The sequence below is a fragment of the Sphaerodactylus townsendi genome, linkage group LG10 (genome assembly GCF_021028975.2).
Source record: "Sphaerodactylus townsendi isolate TG3544 linkage group LG10, MPM_Stown_v2.3, whole genome shotgun sequence".
Classification (NCBI taxonomy): Eukaryota; Metazoa; Chordata; class Lepidosauria; order Squamata; family Sphaerodactylidae; genus Sphaerodactylus; species Sphaerodactylus townsendi.
In genome coordinates this window covers 6,564,163-6,586,506 of record NC_059434.1, presented here as the reverse complement: position 1 = coordinate 6,586,506, position 22,344 = coordinate 6,564,163, and positions in this window count along the sequence as shown.

Below are 22,344 nucleotides of genomic sequence, written 5' to 3'. Positions count from 1 at the left end.
TCTCAAAACCAGACCAGCAGGCACCACTGAACGAATGAAAATCATAAATTAATTCACTCCTTGACTTTCCTTACTTTTTCTTAATCTAAACAACAGCATGAAGGAGAGTTTTTTTAAAAAAACACACACATAAAATCAGTGTTAAAACAAATGCACATTTTTATGGCAAAGAACGCTTGTAAATACTTAGATGATTCTGAACTGAGCCAAGGGGAACTCACCCGCCACTCGCCAAAACTCTGAGCAGCAAGCCTGGCTATTTTTGGCAGAGGTCCCCAGCCTGGGTACACCTGGAGTCAGGGTGTTATGAAGTGGCAGCCCTGTATTCTGATCTATTTCAGACTGAAGACTCTACTTCAGAGGTGTCAAACTCGCGGCCCTCCAGATGTTCATGAACTACAATTCCCATTAGTCCCTCCCAACATGAGAATTGGCTATACTGGCAAGGGCTGATGGGAATTGCAGTTCATGAACATCTGGAGGGCTGCGAGTTTGACGCCTGTGCTCTACATCCTTTGTTGAAGGATTGTTGAAGGCATTCACAGCCAGAATCAACTCAGCGTTGTGGGTTTTTCCGGGCTGCGTGGCCACAGCCTGGTAGTTTCTGTTCCTAATGTAACCTTGAGGTGTGCCAGCCGTAGATGCAAGCAAAGTGTTAGGAAAATCTGCCAAACCACAGCCATGTAGCCCAGAAAACCCACAACACCCAGATTTATGTCCTCTTGAAATCACTTTGCCCAAGATTCTCCCTCTCTCTCTCGACAGCCGAGGATAATAAAAATAATATATTTCAGAAGAAAGGCCAGTTCATTGATGATGAATGGTTGTGTAGCGCAGAACCTTGTGGTGGAGTGTATCCTTGAAAGAAATCGATAGTTCTGTGCACCAAGCAACTTGGCAAGAAGGGGGAGCGTTCTGAGTCATCTGGAAGGCATCTGATTGCGTTTCTCCCCGATTTCAAGCAACAGCTTCTGGACTGCATCAGCATGTGAAAAACACGTCCGAGCCTCAAGCCTGATATTGTTCAGACATACTCCTCCTTAAGGTCTTTGCAAGATTCCAAGGGCAAAGATGGACGTGATTTTTAAAAGTGCTGTCGCGGCGGTTTCCCCACGCTGCGCAGCGTGAATGACAGACAGACATGCTAGCAAGTTGAATGTCAGGTTAGAGGTCAGCTGCGTCCCTCCACTTTGGACTTCAGGTGGGTTGTACATCTTTCTTTTTTTAAAAAAAAATATCAAAGCCGCACAGGTATATTTAGTTATATTTCCATTCTCCCCTTTTTTTTTAATCCCTCAGACACTTTGGTTGTATCCATATGGGAAGGATTCTGCATTTTTCATTACGCTCCCTCATGCGCTGCTTATGTGCACAGATGGTGTCTGAGAAGAGCTCTAGACAGTCTACATTCTGACGGCTGCGTCGGTCTTTCAAGAGAATTATTTTTGTCGAAAATTCACCTGCATTCTGGAAAAAGTCATGGATGAAGATGAGGCAGGCCAGGAAAGATATTGAGGATAGCCTGGCTAAAGTCACACACACACACACACACACACACACAAACCAGAAGCTTTATTACGCACATAAAACCTGTCAGAAACCCTGTTCAGATTGCTAATGTGCGTGACATAGAGCAGAAGAAATTCACCCTCCCAATATTTTTTTCCAAGGAACGGCAGCTACCAAATTTAGCTGTTTAGCCTTCTAGCTTCCTGCTTTTTCCCCTGATAAAAACTGCCTTTGCACCCACCGCACAATTGCCTAACAGTGAAAAGCACACAGTCAGTCAGTCGGTCAGTCTTTATTGGCATAAGTTAAGAACAAAACTTTAAAGACACAGCAACATGAAAAATAACATGAATAATATTGTTTCTTGGGTCCATCATCGTCGACGTCATCATCCACAACAATAATAATTTATTTGTTCAATTTAATCCCCTACTCTCTCCACTGAAGTGGGCTCAGAGCATGTAATTACAATTTGCAAATAAATATCATTTAAATAACAGAACATGAAAAACAAGATAATCGTGGCATTTTCTGGAAGGACATAACATCCCAGGGGAAAACTGGGATCATACATACCGGCAGTGGTGGGATCCAAAAATTTTAGTAACAGGTTCCCATGGTGGTGGGATTCAAACTGTGGCATAGCGCCAATGGGGCTGGGTGGGGCACAACAGGGGCTTGGCCAGGCACGAGGGGGGCGGGGCATTCCTGGGCGGGGCTGTGGCAAGGATGCAACCGCTGCGCCGGTCATTGGGCGGGAAACGAATGCACGCAGGCGCAGGCTGCCACGCACGCCGGTGCACCTCCTGCTAGACTGCTTCAAGTTCTGCGCACTACTGCTGAGAGGAGGGGTGTAACTAAGGCAAAAATCACATGGCAAAATCACCAATGAGTAACCCCCTCTCGGCACACACAAATAATTAGTAACCTACTCTCGGGAACCTGTGAGCACCTGCTGGATCCCACCTCTGCATACCGGGTTGTTTGTATCTCGGTTTCTCCCTTTGCACGGCTGCTCCAGGGGCATTCTGGGGTGGGGGTATTCTGGGTGGGTGGGGGTGTGGCAGGGGCACAGTTCCCCCTTGCTCCACCCCTACCAAGAGAAAACTCAAATGTGAGATTGTTGTTCTACTAAGCTGTATATGTAAGCTATCATTAAATTCAGCCACTCTAACAGAAGACTAGGGAGTGGCAAATGTTACACTAGTTGTTAAAAAGTGTCTAGAGAGGAACCAGGAAATTACAGGCCAGTTACCTTAATGTTTGTCTCAGGCAAATCAGTAGACACTATAGTCAAAGATAAAATTATTAGACACCATATATTTGCCAGAACTGACTAAAATACAAATGCACACAAACAGTAGACAAGCAGGAAGTGGATGTTTTTACTTCCATGATCATTTGAAGAACCATTGCATATCTGCGGGAAATTCAGTGTGGCTTCTGCAAAAGGACAGCCTGCTTTATTAGCTTTTTGGAATTTTTTGAAAAAGGGAAGAAATACAGATAATGGTGACCCAGTAGAGATTATATACTTAAACTTAAAAGTCTTTTGACAAGGTACCTCCTGAGCAATGTTCCCTATAAGCTGCATGCATGCGCAGTCCGTGGCCACCATATTGGTGCCATGCAGACAAGGGAACGTCCAGCAGGGGGAGTTCTCCCAGCTGGGTCAATTCCACGCAGTATTTTCAGACTGCTTCATAGCACCAGGGACTGCTAGAGTAGTGTGACCAGATGTCCCGCTTTTGGCGGGACAGTCCCGCTTTTGACTAATTTGTCCCGCATCCCGCTGGGTTTTTAAAATGTCCCAATTTTTGGAAGGCTGCCTCACTGCCTTCTGGGGCGCTCCCCTGTGACAGGGCGGGAAACAGGGGTTTGGCAGTGTGGCAGCCTCCCGCACTGCCTTCTGGGGCACTCCCGTTTCCCACCCTGTGACAGGGCGGGAAACAGGGGAGCACCCCAGAAGGCAGTGCGCTCCTACGGCTGTGTGCGCGCATGCGCGGGCGCACCCCCCCAATGGTGTCCCACCTTTAAAAGATGAAAATTTGGTCACCTTATGCTAGAGGGACCTTTTGTGGCACCAAGCCTGTGGTGGGGGTGGGGAGGAAACTGCACATGCTGTTCTCCTCCACAACAGCTGCCAGTACCTGTGAAAAGACGCTGCCACCATGTGATGCCAAGCCTGCAGTGGGAGGGGGAGGGGCAAGCTTGCTTCTGTAAGATCTGGGTTCTTTGCTTCAAAACTCCACTCCAACTGAGTTCTCAAAGATTTTTATTGAAAAAAATCAAAACAAACTTTTGTTACAGCTGATCACGTTCCCTTTTGGATTCCTTTGTCTCCATTCCGGGAACCCATGGCCCAGAGATGCTTCTCTGGCCAAGTCCCCAGGTGGAATCTAAAATCCTTTGTTTTCACCTTCCCAGGAAAACTGTGCTACGGCCATGAGGTAATTTAGGCCTTTAAAGTGCATCCTGGCACCTTTGTATGGGGTTCCTGTTCTCCATGTAGGAGATTAAAGATCAAAGATCCTTTTTACAGTTATGTGTGAGTTCCTTTGCTTCAGCGATAGCGATAGCATCTTTCCATCACACCGTTGCTCTTGAGTAAACTTAGCATTGGATAAGAAAATGAAGAAGAAGAAGAGTTTGGATTTATATCCCCCCCTTTCTCTCCTGCAGGAGACTCAAAGGGGTTTACAATCTCCTTGCCCTTCCCCCTCACAACAAACACCCTGTGAGGTGGGTGGGGCTGAGAGAGCTCCGAGAAGCTATGACTAGCCCAAGGTCACCCAGCTGGCATGTGTGGGAGTGCACAGGCTAATCTGAATTCCCCAGATAAGCCTCCACAGCTCAGGCGGCAGAGCTGGAAATCAAATTCCTCCAGATTAGATACATGAGCTCTTAACCTCCTACGCCACTGCTGCTCCAAAATGGGCTCTCTTTTGGATTAAAAATTGGTTAAATGTCGGAAAGCAAATAATAGGACTAAAAAGATAGTTTTCCTAATGGAGGGAAGTAAGCAGCAGGATCTCACAGGGTTTAGTATTGGGCCTTTGGCGTTTGAGCAGAATGGCAGTGTAGCCCTGCCACGGCCCAAACCTCTGGGTTTTGGAGTTGGGGGGCTCCAGGTTGCGTGGCCACCAGGTATCCACCCCCTCCACCGGGAAGGGCGAGTGCATTGGCAAAATGCACTCCCTCAAGCTCTTTTAGCCCTCCCCCCCCTTGGATGGGGCTGTAAGTAATATTACGATTTCAAGTGGTGGTGGTTCTGTAATCCATCGCTTCTGTTTTAGTATTGTTTTCTTTGTTAAATTGGTTTTTGTTTGTCTGGTTACTGAATTATATCTTGTTGTGAAGGCTGCTGGGCACTTGGTGAAACAGCAGCGTGGATCTCTTTGAAATAAGTAATTGAGGTGCACTGAATGGTCAACCAATTCTCCAGTTTTGGGAAAGAGGGGATATTTCCTGGAAAAGGCTCTTGATGTTCACTTTTTCAAAAAAAAATTACATTTCCCTCTGCATATCACTTTATGTCCCCACTACTGCCCACTTTATGCCACTGGAGTAAGGATTACATGGTGGAAAGGGTGATGTCACAGTGGTTTGTAGACTGGATCTGGATCTTGCTCTCTGAATTCTGTAGAAGGTACAGAGCATATGTTATTAAAGTGTCCCCTTTATGAGGAGGCAAGGAAAAAATGCCTGTCACATCTACTACCCTGTTTCCCCGAATATAAGACATCCCCAAAAAATAAGACATAGTAGAGATTTTGCTGAAGTGCAAAATATAAGGCATCCCCCGAAAGTAAGACATAGCAAAGTTTTTGTTTGGAAGCATGCCCGACGAACAGAACAAAGAAAAATAAGACATCCCCTGAAAATAAGACATAGCGCATCTTTGGGAGCAAAAATTAATATAAGACACTGTCTTATATTCGGGGAAACACGGTACACAAAATGACATATTGTTCCGATAAAGTTTGTTGTGAAAAACTATTACAAGATAAGAAGGAGAATATTACTAAATGGGTAGCAAAATTCTGTCTATTCATTATGAAAAAGAAAAAAATGATCTGAATATGGTATCCCCCTTAGATATTTTTGTTTTGTTTAGTATTTTTATGCTGTTTGGTGTGTTTACAAAGTATAATGATATATAGATGGATAGTGCTGGAATACGGGAGAGAGATCTGCATTCTTGTTTTGTTGTAGATATTTTGGAGATTTGTAATATATCTGGTCATTGACTGTAAATAAAGTCTTCTTCTTCAATGGTTTGTAGACTGGATCTGGCTGGTTGCCATTATTTGGCTCAGTTCTGGCATACAAGGAACTGGAAATACTGAGCAATGTCCACACTCACCAGCAAAAGTATAAAGCAACGACCAATGGGTAGAATTAGCTACCCTGGTTTGCAGAAAAATCTCCCCTGGTTTGCAGAAAAATCTGAAATCTGACATGTGCCGCACGCATAAACTCATACATATATATCAGCTGTTGTGAGAGCACCGTCTAAGATCTTTATGGCCATTTTGGCTGTTGCTAGGCAACCACAACGCTATTGCCAAGCTTTCTAGGCCTTGGTTTCTGTAAATCAAAAGTGGAAGGGTGTAGTAGGGAATTCAAAATATCCCTGTCCAGGGATACCAGCCTTTGCTTGGGATGTGGGGATCCCCTGGAATTACAGTTCACCTGCAAACCACAGAAATCAGTTCCCTTGAAGAAAACAGATGCTTTGGAGGCACTGGACCCCACTAATGACCCTCCGTGAAGTCCCTCATTTCATTCTAATATTTCTAATACTTCATTCTAATATTTCTGAATTTGGCTCTCCACCTCCAATCCTCCACCAGTGGCTAGTGGGACATGACAACCCCTAGCCCTGGAAAAGATACCAACCAAAAGATACCATAGCCCAGTGATGCCGAACCTATGGCACGGGTGCCAGAGGTGGCACTCGGAGCCCCCTCTGTGGGCACGCACACACAGAGTTCGTCATGTGGGGGGCAGAAAATCACCCCCCCCACACACACACACATCTAGGCTGGCCTTGGCCACTGAGCATGACGTGTGTGCACCACGGTGAGCAGGAAGGACTCGGCTGGCGAGCCTGGTGCCTGTGCTCTGGGTGGCTGCTGCCTGGGGCGGGGGGCACAGAGGAAGCAGAGATGCTAGAGTGGCACAGAGCAGTGCGCACAGGACTTGCTGGAGGCTAGAGCAGGCTGGCCCCTGCTTGAGCGAGTGGGGCGGAGGAAGAGGGAGTCAGCTGGGTTTTTTTTCTAAACTAAAACCTCAGCATTCAGGTTAAATTGCTGAGTTGGCACTTTGCGATAAATAAGTGGGGTTTGGGTTGCAGTTTGGGCACTCGGTCTCAAAAAGGTTCACCATCACTGCCATAGCCGTATTTTTTTACTGGGGGGGGGGGCAAAATGAGGGCAGTGGTAGTCGCTATTCATTTCATTTTTAATTTCTTTGTTTATACTTTCTTTTACCAATGTTCTACTCGACACTCAAGGTGGATTGCACGGCATCAAACAATGTCACCAAACAGCAAGAAACCTGAAACTGTAAGCTGGGCCTATTATGCCACTCCTTCTGCATTTGTGATACTATTTTCGGCACCGTTTGACGTTATCATGAGTAATGATTTTTTGCCCTGTTTCAAATGGCTGTAATCCTAGTCTTATTGCATTGTTTAATAGATGTCTCCTCTGATTGATGGCATGCACTTACACTGCGTAATCTGTTTGGCACTTCACTGAGAAAAGTGGATGATGAATAAACAAAATGCCCAGGATCAGGTGGCGAGGAGGACTTTTATCTAAGTGAGTACGCAAAGGGCCAAGCAACCATGGCGTGATCCCTGAGCTGCCCGCAGGTAAGAAACCTTGGCCAGCAAGTTTCCATCTTCAGAGAAAACACCACAACCCCACCCCCATGCCAGTGAATCAGATTCCTCTGGGGTAGCAGGCATTAGCAGAAGACTTGTGCCCAGTTTCCTCGGGACCTAAATTCCTTATTATTTGTACTCTTCTGTCAAAAAAAAAAAATTCTCTTGCAATAAGAGTTCTATGGGACTGTTGTGGAACTCTCTGGTGGGTTCTGTACAGCATATGTATAACGGGATGCAGTCGTTCTAAAGCAGCGGTGGCAAACCTATGGCACCGGTGCCAGAGGTGGCACTCAGAGAGCCCTTTCTGTGGGCACACGTGCACAGAGTTCGCCGGGGGGGGGGGGGCGGAAAATCACCCCCCCCACACACACATATCTAGTCTGGCCTGGGCATGATCCTTTACCTGGGAGTAAGCTCAGTTGCTGGCAATGGGGCTGGCTTCTGAGTAAACCCTCCTAGGGGTTTACTCATTTGAAGCATTGCACGGTTGCTTCACCAAGCTTACTCCCGAGTAACGCGTGCCTCGGAGCCAACGGTTTTTTCTAAACTAAAACCTCAGTATTCAGGTTAAATTGCCGTGTTGGCGCTTTGTGACAAATAAGTGGGTTTTGGGTGGCAGTTAGGGCACTCTGTCTTGAAAAGGTTCGCCATCACTGTTCTAAAGGAACCCGTCACCCATTCAAGCAGTGATTGGAGCCCCTGGAAACAATTTGGGTTGCTTTTGTGCCTTCGCACGAAGATGCTTCTCTTTTAAAAAATAAATAAATCCTGCAATATGTGTGTAGCTGGGCAGGCACACCGAAATGAACCCCCACAGCCCAACTGTTTGCAAGTGGATTTTGCCATTCCGCACAGCTTCAAAGAGCACTGCAAGCAGTTTGAAAGTGCATTATTCTGCATGTGCGGAAGGAGCCAATGGCCGGGAAATAATGAGCGTGTTGCCACAAAAAGAAAAGCAATCTTCGAAAATCCTGGGCAGAAGAGAATACAGTGAGTCAAACTCACTTTGGGAGCAGGACCAGTGTGAAGTGTTGTGTTCCCCCCCCCCCGCCCCCCAGTGCCAAATGGTTTATATCACATCTTCCACCCATCATATTTGGCCTGTGCGGAATCTGTCATTGTTTTCTGCTTTGTTCTGCTTTGACGCTATTTTGACTCCTTCGTCCCTTCATCCCCCTCTCTGCGTTTTACATAGAGCAGGGGTGTCCAACTCTGGTGCCCCAGATGTTCACAGACTACAATTCCCATCAGCCCCTGCCAGCATGGAATCGTAGTCTATGAACATCTGGGACACCCTTGACTTTGAGATTTCACACCTGGTGCACACTCTCCCCCTCACCCCGCGTTTTTCAAAAACCGGCAGGGAGGTACACCTTTTTGAGAAACGTGGGTTGAGGCCACATTGGTGGCGAGGCAGCAGAAAAACAATATGGTTTATTTTTCCCACCCTAGGAGGCATGCACCAATCAGAGTGCAGTGGACTGGGCATGAAGCACATGAAGAGGGTTTGTTTGTTTTGTGCTGGTCGTGGCTTCTTAGGCATGAACCTGCAAAGAAGAAGAAGAGTTTGGATTTATATCCCCCCTTTCTCTCCTGCAGGAGACTCAAAGGGGCTGACAATCTCCTTGCCCTTCCCCCCTCACAACAAACACCCTGTGAGGTGGGTGGGGCTGAGAGAGCTCCGAGAAGCTGTGACTAGCCCAAGGTCACCCAGCTGGCGTGTGTGGGAGTGCACAGGCTAATCTGAATTCCCCAGATAAGCCTCCACAGCTCAGGCGGCAGAGCTGGGAATCAAACCCGGTTCCTCCAGATTAGATACACGAGCTCTTAACCTCCTACGCCACTGGCTCATGCACGTTTTTGCCACAACCAGGGGTGTAACGAGGCAAACAAAGAGAAGGAGAGCTAGTGAAGAGTGTGTGTACCAACAAAGCTGCACAGCCAAAAAGTTAAAAAATAGAACTTCCTATGTTTCTACGATGCTGCGCAGCCAGAATTTTTTTAAAAAAACTTCCTCAAGCAGAGGGGAGGGGCTGCAGGGTCACGTTTGCGCCCCAACACAACAGTCACTTGGGAAGAGCCACAGGGCAGATTGCAGGCTCGCGGAAATAGATACAGCTTTTGATCCTAGGATTAACTTTGACCCCCTCAACAGACGCACGCTGCCAGAGGTGGGATCCAGCCGGTTCTCACAGGTTCCCGAGAGTAGGTTACTAATTATTGGTGTGTGCCGAGAGGGGGTTACTAATTGGTGATTTTGCCACGTGATTTTTGCCTTAATTACGCCCCTCCTCTCCGCAGTAGCGCGCAGAACTTGAAGCAGTCTAGCAGGAGGTGCACCGGTGTGCATGGCAGCCTGCGCCTGCGTGCATTCGTTTCCCACCCAAGGACCGGCACAGCGGCTGTCTCCTTGCCACAGCCCCGCCCAGGAATGCCCCGCCTCCATAGTGCCCCGCCCAGCCCCATTGGCGCTACACCACAGTTTGAATCCCACCACCATGGGAACCTGTTACTAAAATTTTTGGATCCCACCACTGCGCACCGCGGTGGGGAAGCAGAGACCAGGATGAAAAGATGCTGTATCTTATGGAATGGGGCGGTGGGGAGGGGGGATGTTTTCTCAGTGGGGATTCACCCTCTGTTTATTGGCTTAAGGTTGTGTGATCTAACCTACCGGAACCTCTGTTGACTGATAAGAATATGTTCTCTGAGTATAAAACTCTAATTTTGTTGGTAGGGGTTGACTGAGGAACTGCTGTTTCCCTGGTGAAGCTTCTGTGTTCTGCAATGAAAACGCAAGCTGAGATAATGTCCGGCGCATAATTTACTCAGCTTCTAGCCTGTTAACTGTTAGGTATCTTAGGGCAAGTGAGGTGTGGAGAAGTTTTATGTCATTCATTAATTTTTATTGTTGCTTTTATCTGTTTTACTCTGCTTCTGAATGGCCCGTGGGCCATAATAAAGACCACGCTGAATGGAATAATGTGTAGACCATACAACTCACCTGGGCAAATAGCCTGAAGTTGCCAGCCTCCACTTGGAGAAGAAGAAGAAGAAGAAGAAGAAGAAGAAGAAGAAGAAGGAGGAGGAGGAGGAGGAGGAGGAGGAGGAGGAGGAGGAGGAGAAGAAGAAGAAGAAGAAGAAGAAGAAGAAGAAGAAGAAGAAGAAGAAGAAGAAGAAGAAGAAGAAGAAGAACAGGAGGAGGAGGAGGAGGAGGAGTTTGGATTTATATCCCCCCCTTTCTCTCCTGTAGGAGACTCAAAGGGGCTTACAATCTCCTTGCCCTTCCCCCCTCACAACAAACACCCTGTGAGATGGGTGGGGCTGAGAGAGCTTCCAAAGCTGTGACTAGCCCAAGGTCACCCAGCTGGCGTGTGTGGGAGTGCACAGGCTAATCTGAATTCCCCAGATAAGCCTCTACAGCTCAGGGGGCAGAGCGGGGAATCAATCCCGGTTCCTCCAGATTAGAGCACACCTGCTCTTAACCACTACACCACTCCAGGGTGGAGACCTATTGGGATCACACTGATCTCCAAGCAATAGAGATAATTTACCTGGACAAAATGGCCATTTTAGTAGGTGAATTCTGTGGCCCCACTGAAGTCCCCCTCCCCCCCGTCTCTAACCCTCCCCTCCTCATGCTCACTCACTCCCTCCCTATTGGAGCTGGCAACCCTAAACTAGCCACTTGCACAATTTGGCAAGCATGCAGGTTGCCTCCACTCAACTCAGCCAAGGATCTTGCTGCTGCGCAACCTTCGCCGCTTGGCTGGGCTTTCTCCAGGGAGAAGCTGCGGACAGACGATGGAGGGAAGGAGGGAGAGCTGCAGACAGAGAGGGGGACAGATGAAGGCAGCTTCGTTGCTGGGTAGAAGGAGAAAGGAAGCAGGGAAGGGGGCCAAGACGTGGGGACTGTCAGGGGTGGAGAAGAAATAGGCTGCGGGGGGGAAATGAGACTCCCCTCCCTCCACCTGGAGTTCCTATAGTACAGTGATGGTGAACCTTTTTGAGGCCGAGTGCCCAAACTGCAACCCAAAACCCGCTTATTTATCGCAAAGTGCCAACACGGCAATTTAACCTGAATACTGAGGTTTTAGTTTAGAAAAAACGGTTGGTTCCGAGGTGTGTGTTACTCGGGGGTAAGCTTGGTGGTAGTCAGTGGCTTTGCTTTGAAGCAACCAAGCAACTCTTCCAACGGGTGAATCACAACCCTTGGAGGGTTTACTCAGAAGCAAGCCCCATTGCCAGCAACCAAGCTTACTCCCAGGTAAAGGATCGCACTTTAGTTCTTTGCATGAAAATCAGTGGGGTTTAACAGCGCTTAACAGGGTTACCTACACTGCTTCCCCAAAACTAGGTCTTAGGTTGAACGCTAATAATCAAGCCCAGTGGCCCAGGCCAGCCTAGATGGGGTGGCAGGCACTCTGTTAGCGCGTGCCCACAGAGAGGGCTCTGAGTGCCACCTCTGGCACCTGTGCCATAGGTTCGCTATCACTGCTATAGTAGGTCCCTTGTTTGTATCTTTCCTAAAAATCAAAGACACAACATACATGGCGCCTAATCAATTGATGTGTGAAGGTTATACAGATCTCTTCATCACAGTGGATACGTTTGCCGTTCCTCGTCTCTGTATATGAGCCAACTATGCCCACTTAAGTACTATAGCTACACTTTGAAGAGGCTAATTCTTTTTAAAGTACTCCTTAGGCTATAAATGGAGATTTGCTGAAACTAAAGTAGAAGCCACCACATATCAAATGCAATGTTGCATCCTGAACAAGGTTCCCTGGACACAAATAAGCCAAGTAACGGCAGCCCAGTGTCCCATTATTGGGCAAGATGCTCAAGCAAATGCTAATGCAGCTTCAGGCAAGATTAGATGAGACCCATTTCAATCCAGATCTAGGACAGATCTATGGAACCAACCCAGTGGTGGGATCCAAAAATTTTAGAAACAGGTTCCCATGGTGGTGGGATTCAAACTGTGGCGTTGCGCCAATGGGGCTGGGCAGGACATGACAGGGGCTGGGCGGGGCATTCCTGGGCGGGGCTGTGGCAAGGACGCAGCCGCTGCGCTGGTCCTTGGGTGGGAAACGAATGCACGCAGGCGCAGGCTGCCACGCACACCGGTGCACCTCCTGCTAGACTGCTTCAAGTTCTGCATGCTACTTCTGAGAGGAGGGGCATAACTAAGGCAAAAATCACGTGGCAAAATCACCAATTAGTAACCCCCTCTCGGCACACACAAATAATTAGTAACCTACTCTCGGGAACCTGTGAGAACCTGCTGGATCCCCACCTCTGAACCAACCTCACTATTGATCTTTACTGGAAGAGTGATAGGAGTGCAGGTCCTTTACTTCTCCTGGACAACTTGGATGCTTTCGTTACCATCAACCATGGGAGTCCTCTGTATAGACAACCTGAGTTAGGACTTGGATGGTGGTGGCAGCAAACTATGACCCTATGGATCCTTTATTACATGGGTCGTTGTTGCAGAAGAGGATGCTGGAGGATGGGTGCTCAACCCTATGGCGTTTTGGTAATGGCATCTTGTAGGAATCTCCCTTGTGTAGGATACTTCCCTTGTCTACCATGTTGTTCAACATCTTCATTTTTTAACTGTTTTTTAAAAATTGTTTTAAAAATTAAAAATTTTAATTTAAAAAAATTGTTTTAAATGCACTGCAAAACCAACAACTATTTTCATTTGTTTTGTTAATTTTTACTAACCTTAAAGGGGAGAGATGCCACTTGCATACATTTTCAATATTTTTCCCTATTACAAAAGGCTTAGAGCAATACAAATTCAAATACAAAAGGTCTTAAAGCAATTTTACCTACTTTTCTTAATTGAACTCTCAAGTAACTTCTTATTTGGTAATATTCTATTGAACAAATTTTGATGTTTTTATTATTTACAATATTATCACAAGAAACATTGTTAATCCAGAAAAACTATATTTTAGTAAAGTTAACTTTTGTCAAAAAATATGGTACAAATTAGAAAATTTATGGTCAAATACAATACAGACAATGGAAAAGGTTATTTTGTAATTTCAAGACATTTAGTGGGTGATTTACAATTATTTGTTTTTTACAGTATGCTGTGTTTGTATTTCCAATTGATTTTTGTGATGCTTGTATTGGTATTTGTAGGATAAGAATAAAAAATCTATATGAAATAGCATAAAACCAGAATAGAAATAATATAAATAGAGAACGTATCTAAATTAATCATTTACAATTTATATTATATTTTGTATAAATGGAATGCTATGTACTCACATGTATTCTGATCTTAAACTATTGGCTGGCCTAAAGGCCGTAATAAATATCTATCTATCTAAATTAATCAGAATTCTGGAAATTTACAAGCTGACATAATCATTCAAATAATATTATATAAAAGCATAAAAATACTCATTGGAAAGATAATGATTTTAAAGACACTAGTATATAGTTACTATATAGTTGTTGTTATTATTACTATTAATAATTTTCTTGTTTAACACAATTTTCTTTTCATTTTAAAATCCTTTTTTATTTATTTTTCTCAACATAGTTCTTTCCTGTTCAACATCTTTATGAAACCATTAGAAAAGATAATTTGAAAGCCTGGCACAAGGTGCCGTCAAGACACGGGCCTGTTATGTACCAGGTGTCTTCAAAGCAAGATTTCTTGTACCAGTAAATTTATTTGAGCTCTGCTTTCACTTTCCATTCTCTCCCTGCCAAGCGACATCACTTTAAGCATGACTTCAATTTTCTTTGCCACCAGAGCAGGAGAGATTTGCCAGTGAGCACAGCTTCCCCCCCCCCCGACAACTTCCCTTTGCCTACCACCAGCCCCTCCTACTCCTTCTCATATCTCTCTCCTTCCTCCTTTTCAGATTTGTAATTACTTCAAATTTTGCTATTTATTATATTGATATATCAATATAAACAAAGACCCACTGCCAAATCAGTGTCTTTTATTCCTTGTGAAAAGCAAGAAGAGTGTGCATGTGCGCTCACGCGCGTGTGCACGCATGAAGATGGGGAGAGATATCAGTTCTAGGACTTGTTCCCCTTCTTCAGCAGAGTGTGGTTCATGGAATTGCTTTGCCTCTTTCTTTTTTTGGGGGGTATTTTTGGCAATGGGCTACAATATCGATATAACTGCAGTGACAGCAATATCGCTATAACTGCCATTTAAAGGGCTTTAACTAATCCAGCAATCTTGCAACTACTGAACGTGATGAGATCTGTGCCTTTAAGAGGGAGTTGATGGGTGGAGTTAAGAGGACCAGGAAAAGCAGAGGCCTGTCGAGACTTCAGCAAGTACCTGTGGGGCAGGCAGTGAATGTCTCCTCATGTAAACAGAGAAATGCAAGGAGACCATGCTACAGCCCCATTGCACAGCTAAGAGCCCCAAGGAATGTGTTCCGTGCACAATGGGCCATGGATGACAACACATTCGACACTACAACTCTTAATACAAGGTCTCCTAATGGCAGATGCCTTAGAAAGCCCTTAGGCCTTTTCTTCCCATTCATCAGAAGACCTTAATTCCTTCTACCATTATAACCATGACCCAAACAAATTCTGCTAAAATATTGCAGTACAAAGATTAATTTCCCTGGGCGATGTCCATTCATATTCTTGCAAGTGGTCCAGAAAATATCTGCTATAAGAATTTTAGGAGACTGGCAATAATATGCAAATTGCATTCATTGTTCGCAGAGCTAAGCCTTTGAACTGCAAACATGCTCTGAAACTGAGCTTAAGCTCAAATTAAACCTTGTGGCACGGTGGCTGACTTTGTTTTATCCAGCTTGCGTGCGTGAATAATCCCCTTGCTACTCATCTCGAGAACGCCACGTTGCCGTTGCCCACACAACATTCTCAACTCAGCCTTTCCTGCAGTTTTTATTACAATTCTTCTTAGCAATTCGGACTGCAGTGTTAATGTGGTGTGAGTGTAGGTGGGCAGTCGCTGTTGAAAGAACAAGTCATCTCTGTTGTCTGCCAGCTCTGTACTTGGTTGTAACTCTGAGGGGTGGAGGGGTGAAGCTGGGAAATATCTCCATAATCTCAAAATGTCAGGAATGCTTTTAATTGAGCTGGGGTTTGATAATTGGGCTCAATCTATGCCTGCATGTTTACATGCAGTTTATTGTTGGTTTGGCAATGCAGTCTACATGACACCCAGTCCACTGGTCCATTTCTCATTATGGAAACACTTGAATATGCCTTCTTCTGAGTCAAGCCATTAGTGTAGCAAGGCGAGTATTGTCTGCTCCAACTGGAAGCCGCTCTCTAAGGCTCTTATATGACCCTTTCAACTGTAGGTGTTGGGAACGGAACCTAGAGCTTTTGCCGCAATTCCTCTCTTGCCTAGCGTGAAACCATGCCAACCAAGTACAGATACAGTTTGACCTATGGCCAAAGGTCATTACAATCCAGTGGCGTACTTAGGCAAACTGGAGCCCTGGGCAAAACCTGAGTTTGATGCCCCCCCCCATGGGCGGCCACCCTCTCCCACCGTGACTAAACAATGATTTTTTCCACCAGGTCTGAAGTTTGGTTCAGGGGGTCCAAAGTTATGGACCCTCAAAAGTGTAGCCCCATCTCCTATTTGCTCCCATTGGAAACAATGGAGGATGGGGACACTCCCTTTGGGAGTCCATAACTTTGGACTCCCTACACCAAACCTCACCAAACCTGGGTGACATCATCAGGAGAGTCTCCTGAAAAATCCCTGAAATTTTGGTGCTGCTAGCCTAAAAACTGCGCCCTCTGCAGGCCACAAATGGAAAAACACTGAAAATACAAAAAATCCCACAAACTAACCTGCAGTTTTTGCGCCCCCCCCCCACAAGGGGGAGCCCTGGGCAACTGCCCACTTTGCCCAATGGGAGGAACGCCTCTATTACAATCAAAGGATCACAATGACCGACAATAAAATCGAACATAACTCCAAAACAGACAAAATCAAATACAAAAAACATGCAACAATTTATTGCAAGACAACCTTCTCTCAAATCCATAATCATGTAATTGTTAAACCAACAATGTCCATAATCTTGTATATATTATTGCGTCAATGTCACCCTCTGTGACTGCGATACAAGTTCATAACAATTAATGAAAATCCTGGATCTGTGCCTTGAATTACTTATAAATACCGTCCCAATTCGAGGGCAGTCAAATTTCTCATCATTTTCAGTTGTATATATTTCAATTTGCTCCATTGTACAAGACTTGGCATACTTTACAAGTAACTAATAGGTAATATAAATTTCTTGAGCCGGCGCCTTTATGCCACGCATGTTTGTGTATCTTATATTGTTTTGAACGTAGCACATTTATTTCATAGATTGTACAATCAGTTCTGTCATTCCAAGCTCACAAAGATGAAACTCGGCTTTTTTTAACCAAACCTGCCTTTCTAAAATAAGTTCGTTTAATATACTGTGTGTATTCAACAGTAATAACATTACAACTTTGCATCCAGAAAGGCTGAATTATATAGCCAGTATGATTAAACAAATTGAACACATTTTGTTTAATAGTAATTCTGCATTTTCATCCATTTTGCTTTATTGTGCACCATTTAATCTCGTTTTTTCTCTTTGAGGGAAGGGAAAGATGGTTTACCTGGTACAAAATCCCTGCCCTCTTTTGAATCATGCTTAATCTTATTCAGCCAGCTCTCTGCTTCCGAAATGTCACCAGCCTTTCCCACACAGTTTCAAGCAAGCTAATAACGGCAAAATAAGGGATTTCACAAAAACAAAAGTAAAGGTTCACAGGAACTAAATTGTACAATAATGCTACACCCTGAGCATATTCTGCACTGTGGCATGGCAGCTTGCACACCGTACATAGCATTTTAGAGATGAGATCTTGTGGATTTACATGGTTTACATGGTTTGACTCAGAAGAAGGGAGCAGCAGTGGCATAGGAGGTTAAGAGCTCGTGTATCTAATCTGGAGGAACCGGGTTTGATTCCCAGCTCTGCCGCCTGAGCTGTGGAGGCTTCGCTGGGGAATTCAGGTTAGCCTGTGCACTCCCACACACGCCAGCTGGGTGACCTTGGGCTAGTCACAGCTTCTCGGAGCTCTCTCAGCCCCACCTACCTCACAGGATGTTTGTTGTGAGGGGGGAAGGGCAAGGAGATTGTAAGCCCCTTTGAGTCTCCTGCAGGAGAGAAAGGGGAATATAAATCCAAACTCCTCCTCCTCCTCCTCCTCCTCTTCTTCTTCTTCTTCTTCTTCTTCTTCTTCTTCTTCTTCTTCTTCTTCTTCTTCTTCTTCTTCTTCTGATTCCAAACCTTTATGCCAACATACCTGTGGCGATTCAACGGAAGTATTCAAATAAAGTTCTGTTCTGACGTTAACATTCTGTTTTGCCTCCACATACTGTGTGCTGAAAACCATCCTAGTGATCATTTGAACACATGTAGCCCATGTAACTGTCCCTAGGTTGTTATCAGTTTAATTTTTTATAAAGGGAATTAAGGGGTTTCTTTTGGGGGGGGGGTCTCCAGGTCCTGAAGGCATATGCCCAACAGAAAACACAAATGTGAGATTGTTGATCTGCTAAACTGTATATCATTACAATCACAATCACAATCACAATCACCTTTATTGGCATTAGGTATGAGACAGTGGTTATACACTATTATTAAATTATTAAATTTAACATTTAAAATCATACGTTACATCTATGGATTTTGCTTTCCAACTTGACAGTTCATTTGTAAAAATATAAAATGGATTAAAAGGGTTGAGCCATTCAATTCAAAGACAAATTTGTAAAACAGGTACCATTTGACTATATTTAAGATCCAATGCCAGGAAATATCTGGCACTTCCCGATTTAGTTCTATTTGCTAAAAGGATAAATCCACCCCTCAGGCTCTGGAGAATTACTAATTAAAACAACAGGATAATTAAATTTTCCTAATATTAAAATAAGTAAATAAATAACATTGAGCCTTTACATACACCTTTTATAACAACCCGAAGTGCCGTGGCTGAAGAATAGTACTCATTTATATATAGTTTATATTTGCATAATAACTGATTTCATTCAACTTTGCGTTCAGTATCTTTGGCTTTGTATATCATTAAATTCAACCACTGGATCAGAAAACTAGGGAACGGCAAATGTTACCCCCTTTTTTTTAAAAAACGGTCCAGAGGGGATCCAGGAAATTACAGGCCAGTTATCCTAATGTCTGTCTCAGGCAAATTAGTAGACACTGCAATCAAAGATAAAAATTTCTAGACAAAGGACCAAAGTCTGCTGAGGGGAAATCAGTGTGGCTTCTTCAAAGGGAAGTCCTGCTTTACCGGCTTTTTGGAATCCTTTGAAAAAGTGAAGAACCATGTAGATCATGGTGACCTGGTAGATATTATATACTTGAACTTTTAAAAGGCTTTTGGGAAGGTACCTCACCAAAGACTCCTGAGCAATGTTCCCTGTAAGCTGCGTTCATGCACAGCCATGGGGCCGCTGTATTGGTGCCATGCAGAAAAGGGGTCACCCAGCAGGGGGCGCTTTCCCAGGTAGCTCCGTTCTGCGCAGTGTTTTCGGACTGACACACAGCCCTGGGGAACACTTAGTGGGACCGTTGCTTTTGAGTAAATTTAGCAGTCATGGGGGAAGAGAGTGGATTAAAAATTGGTTATATGTCAGGAAGCAAAGAGGACAAATAGGAAGTAAGCAGCAGGATCTCACATGGTTCACATGGTTCACATGGTATTGGGTCTAACAGCTTTCCTGTAGCTTAACTATCCTTGCGATTTCCCATAGCTCTGTGCATTAGGACTCCTGCGAAAAAGATTCCCATGACAACTTGATGGTATATATATATAAGGGTATATATAAAGGGAAGTGGTATTGTGAAAATAAGTCGTCCACTTCCAAAACTGGCTCCACGGTAAATCTCCACATTTTCAACTACTGTCTTCTTCAATGGAATACTGTACAGACTATTATTGCCCTTGTATAGAGCCTGTCCTGGGATACAAATGGCAGAGTAGTCTGCCAAATACGCGCCTTGAGCAGGCTCGCCACACATCTTGCACTTTATATATAATTGACCAGCAAATTGTCACGGGAATCTCCTTTGCAGGGGTCCTAATGCACAGGGAGCATTTTTACTATCAGTGTGTTTAGGGACTTTACTGGACATATTGCATTATGGCAGCATTTGGAACTGTGGGGCCTGGTTCACCTCCCTGTGAAGTATCACATTTTCCTCTGCGATTGGGATTTTGATACACCTATTGGCGCTGTCTAGGCTATTCGTTTACTGTCATCGGATGTAGAAACAGTATTTTGTATGTTGTATGTTGTCACTTGCTTTCTCTTTACTGCACTGCACTTTGTAGTAAATTGCACAGTCTATGATATAGTGCTGGTTTTTAAGCAGCTAGAAGGACAGTGATCAGCTTTTGTCTCTGGTTTCTACCTTGTACTCCATCGGGTTTTGTTGATATTGACTTCTTCACTCGCTCGCTTCAATGTTTTCCCTTCTGCCATACTACGAGGTAGATATAACAATCTAGAAATGTGCAAAAGGGTGTGTTCCTGTGATGCAAATCAATTAGAAACATTAACTCACCAATTATTCTGTTGTCCTAAATCAGCAAGTATTAGAATCAAATACTCTAGGTTGCTTTCTATGATACCTAGCGAGCTGGATGAACTAAGCAGACTATTGTTTTTATTAAATAATTCTGATGCCACATTCTGCAAAATGGCTGCGAACTTTCTGCTGGAAATATCCCATAAGCAACAGTATGTATGAATCAACTTCATTTGTTATATGTTGCCAGCTTGTATTTTGATGCGATTTTGATGCGATTTTATACTGTATATGCCAAATAAAGGCTAAATGAATGAATGATATTGACTTCTCACTCCACACACAACTCAAAAATCATAACAGTTGTTTTTCTGTAATTTTCTAAAAACTGATTTTTTGCAGGCATTTCCATATGGTCCTACAGTGAGCTCTGGGAGGAGCAAAATCCCGACATCAGTCCCTTTGTTAGTCTATTTATTTTATTTATTTATTTCTATAAATGCATATCCCGCCCATCACCAAAGACCCTGGGTGGGGTGCAATCATAAAAACACAATTTTTAAAAGACGATTATATGAAAAACCATCATAAAAACTATAGAAAATTAAATAAAATGCGTTTGCAAAAATATCTCAAAACCAGGAGAGAGCTGGTGCAGATCCCAAAGACATGGAACGTGCCCTTTATTCTCCCCAACCCCTTACCTCCCTTGGACTGTCCAAGCACAGTTTGATACATTTTGATTTGCATGCACAAATCGAGTATTAATACTCCAATCAAGTATCAATATTCATACCCATCAAGTATTAATATTCAATCAAGTATTAATTAATCTAATCAAGTATGAATATTCATTTCCAAAAGAAAACAACTGTATAGTTGCAACGTCAGCTTAAAAAGCAATTTCTTTCTTTTTTTCCCCCTTCCTCACTGATTTGCTTTACATTATTTTAGGTTTATGTCATTTTTTGTGATTACATTTCACTACAAAATATTTTTCAGTATAACTGCTGGGAACTCTAGCACTGCTTCCTAACCCCTCCAGGCCAGAGTTGTTTACAAGAAAGGGTTTAAGTGGTCAAGAAAATTGGGGAAAAGCATTAAAAGACCCATCACAACTCTTGGAAGACCTGCGATGCCGGAATACATATTTCAGATTCTTAGCCATGCTTCTGCAGACTCCAGTTTCTTCTTGATCGAACAAAAAATTCTGCACTATACACTAAAAGCAACAGTATGTGGATCAGGCAGACTTGAGTTCAAATGTCACTCTGCAAAGGAAACTCGGATATCTCTTGGGCTTAGTTCTCCAACCACAATATGGGGATAATATTCCTAGCAACAGCTCTGTAGCTAGGATCTCCCAGAAAATACGTGAAACACTTTTAAACACTTTAAAGCACTATACAATGTTTACGTGTAGTAGTATTTACTCAAAAGGAAGACGATCCTGAACGTAAGACAACTCCCTTAAAAATCTGGGGTGATGGAAACTGCAGTCAAGTTGTAGCTGAGTTTGGCGACCGAGGAATCTCAAAGCGAGGGGCGAATGGAGGGCGTTTGTCCTTGCCTGCCTTTGTATAGCTACCCTGAACTTCTTTGGTGGTCTCCCATTAAAGATCTAACCAGGGCTGACCACACAGAGGTCGATTCCGCACTTGCGTTTTCAACCTAAGTTCGAGCTGCGTTCCACCTAAGTGCACCGCACAACCACTGGGATCAACATGGTTTTGTACCAGCTTCGCCCCGTGTAACGGTCAAATTCCCGACTCCAGTTGGGAACTACTACTTTTTCAGGGAATCACGCTCGAACTCAGCTCGATTCCAGTAAAGTGCGGAATCTCTGGTGCCAGGAGTCCCCCATTCAGCCAATCACAGCTGAGTGTTTCAGGCATGTGTACAGCTGGCCAATCAAAAAAACACCACCTTCGTCCCTCCATTCCTGTGGCAGTTTTTTTAATAACGTGTGTGGGGATAGACGGAACATGGCCGTAGAACAGTAGCCAATCGGAATGGAGCGGCGAAGAGGCACGGGATGATTCCATCCCTCCGAGCTGGGATCAAGCTGGTTGCAGTGGGGAACAACAATGGCTTCGACCTAGGTTAGTACCCTTCTCAGGGAACTGGGTCGAACCTATTTTACTTGTGTGTGGAATCGCCCTTTAGCTGCTGAGACATTATGAGGCTGGGCTGGCCAGGGTCATTCGGGACAGACCAAAAAGTGTTACACATGAATTATTATTGGACATAATTAGTATGCAGATATTAGACAACCCTGTTTTGTTTTGCTGGCATACCTGTGAAAAAAAACTGGTTTTTCATATGAATACCCCCCCCCCAACACACACACACAGG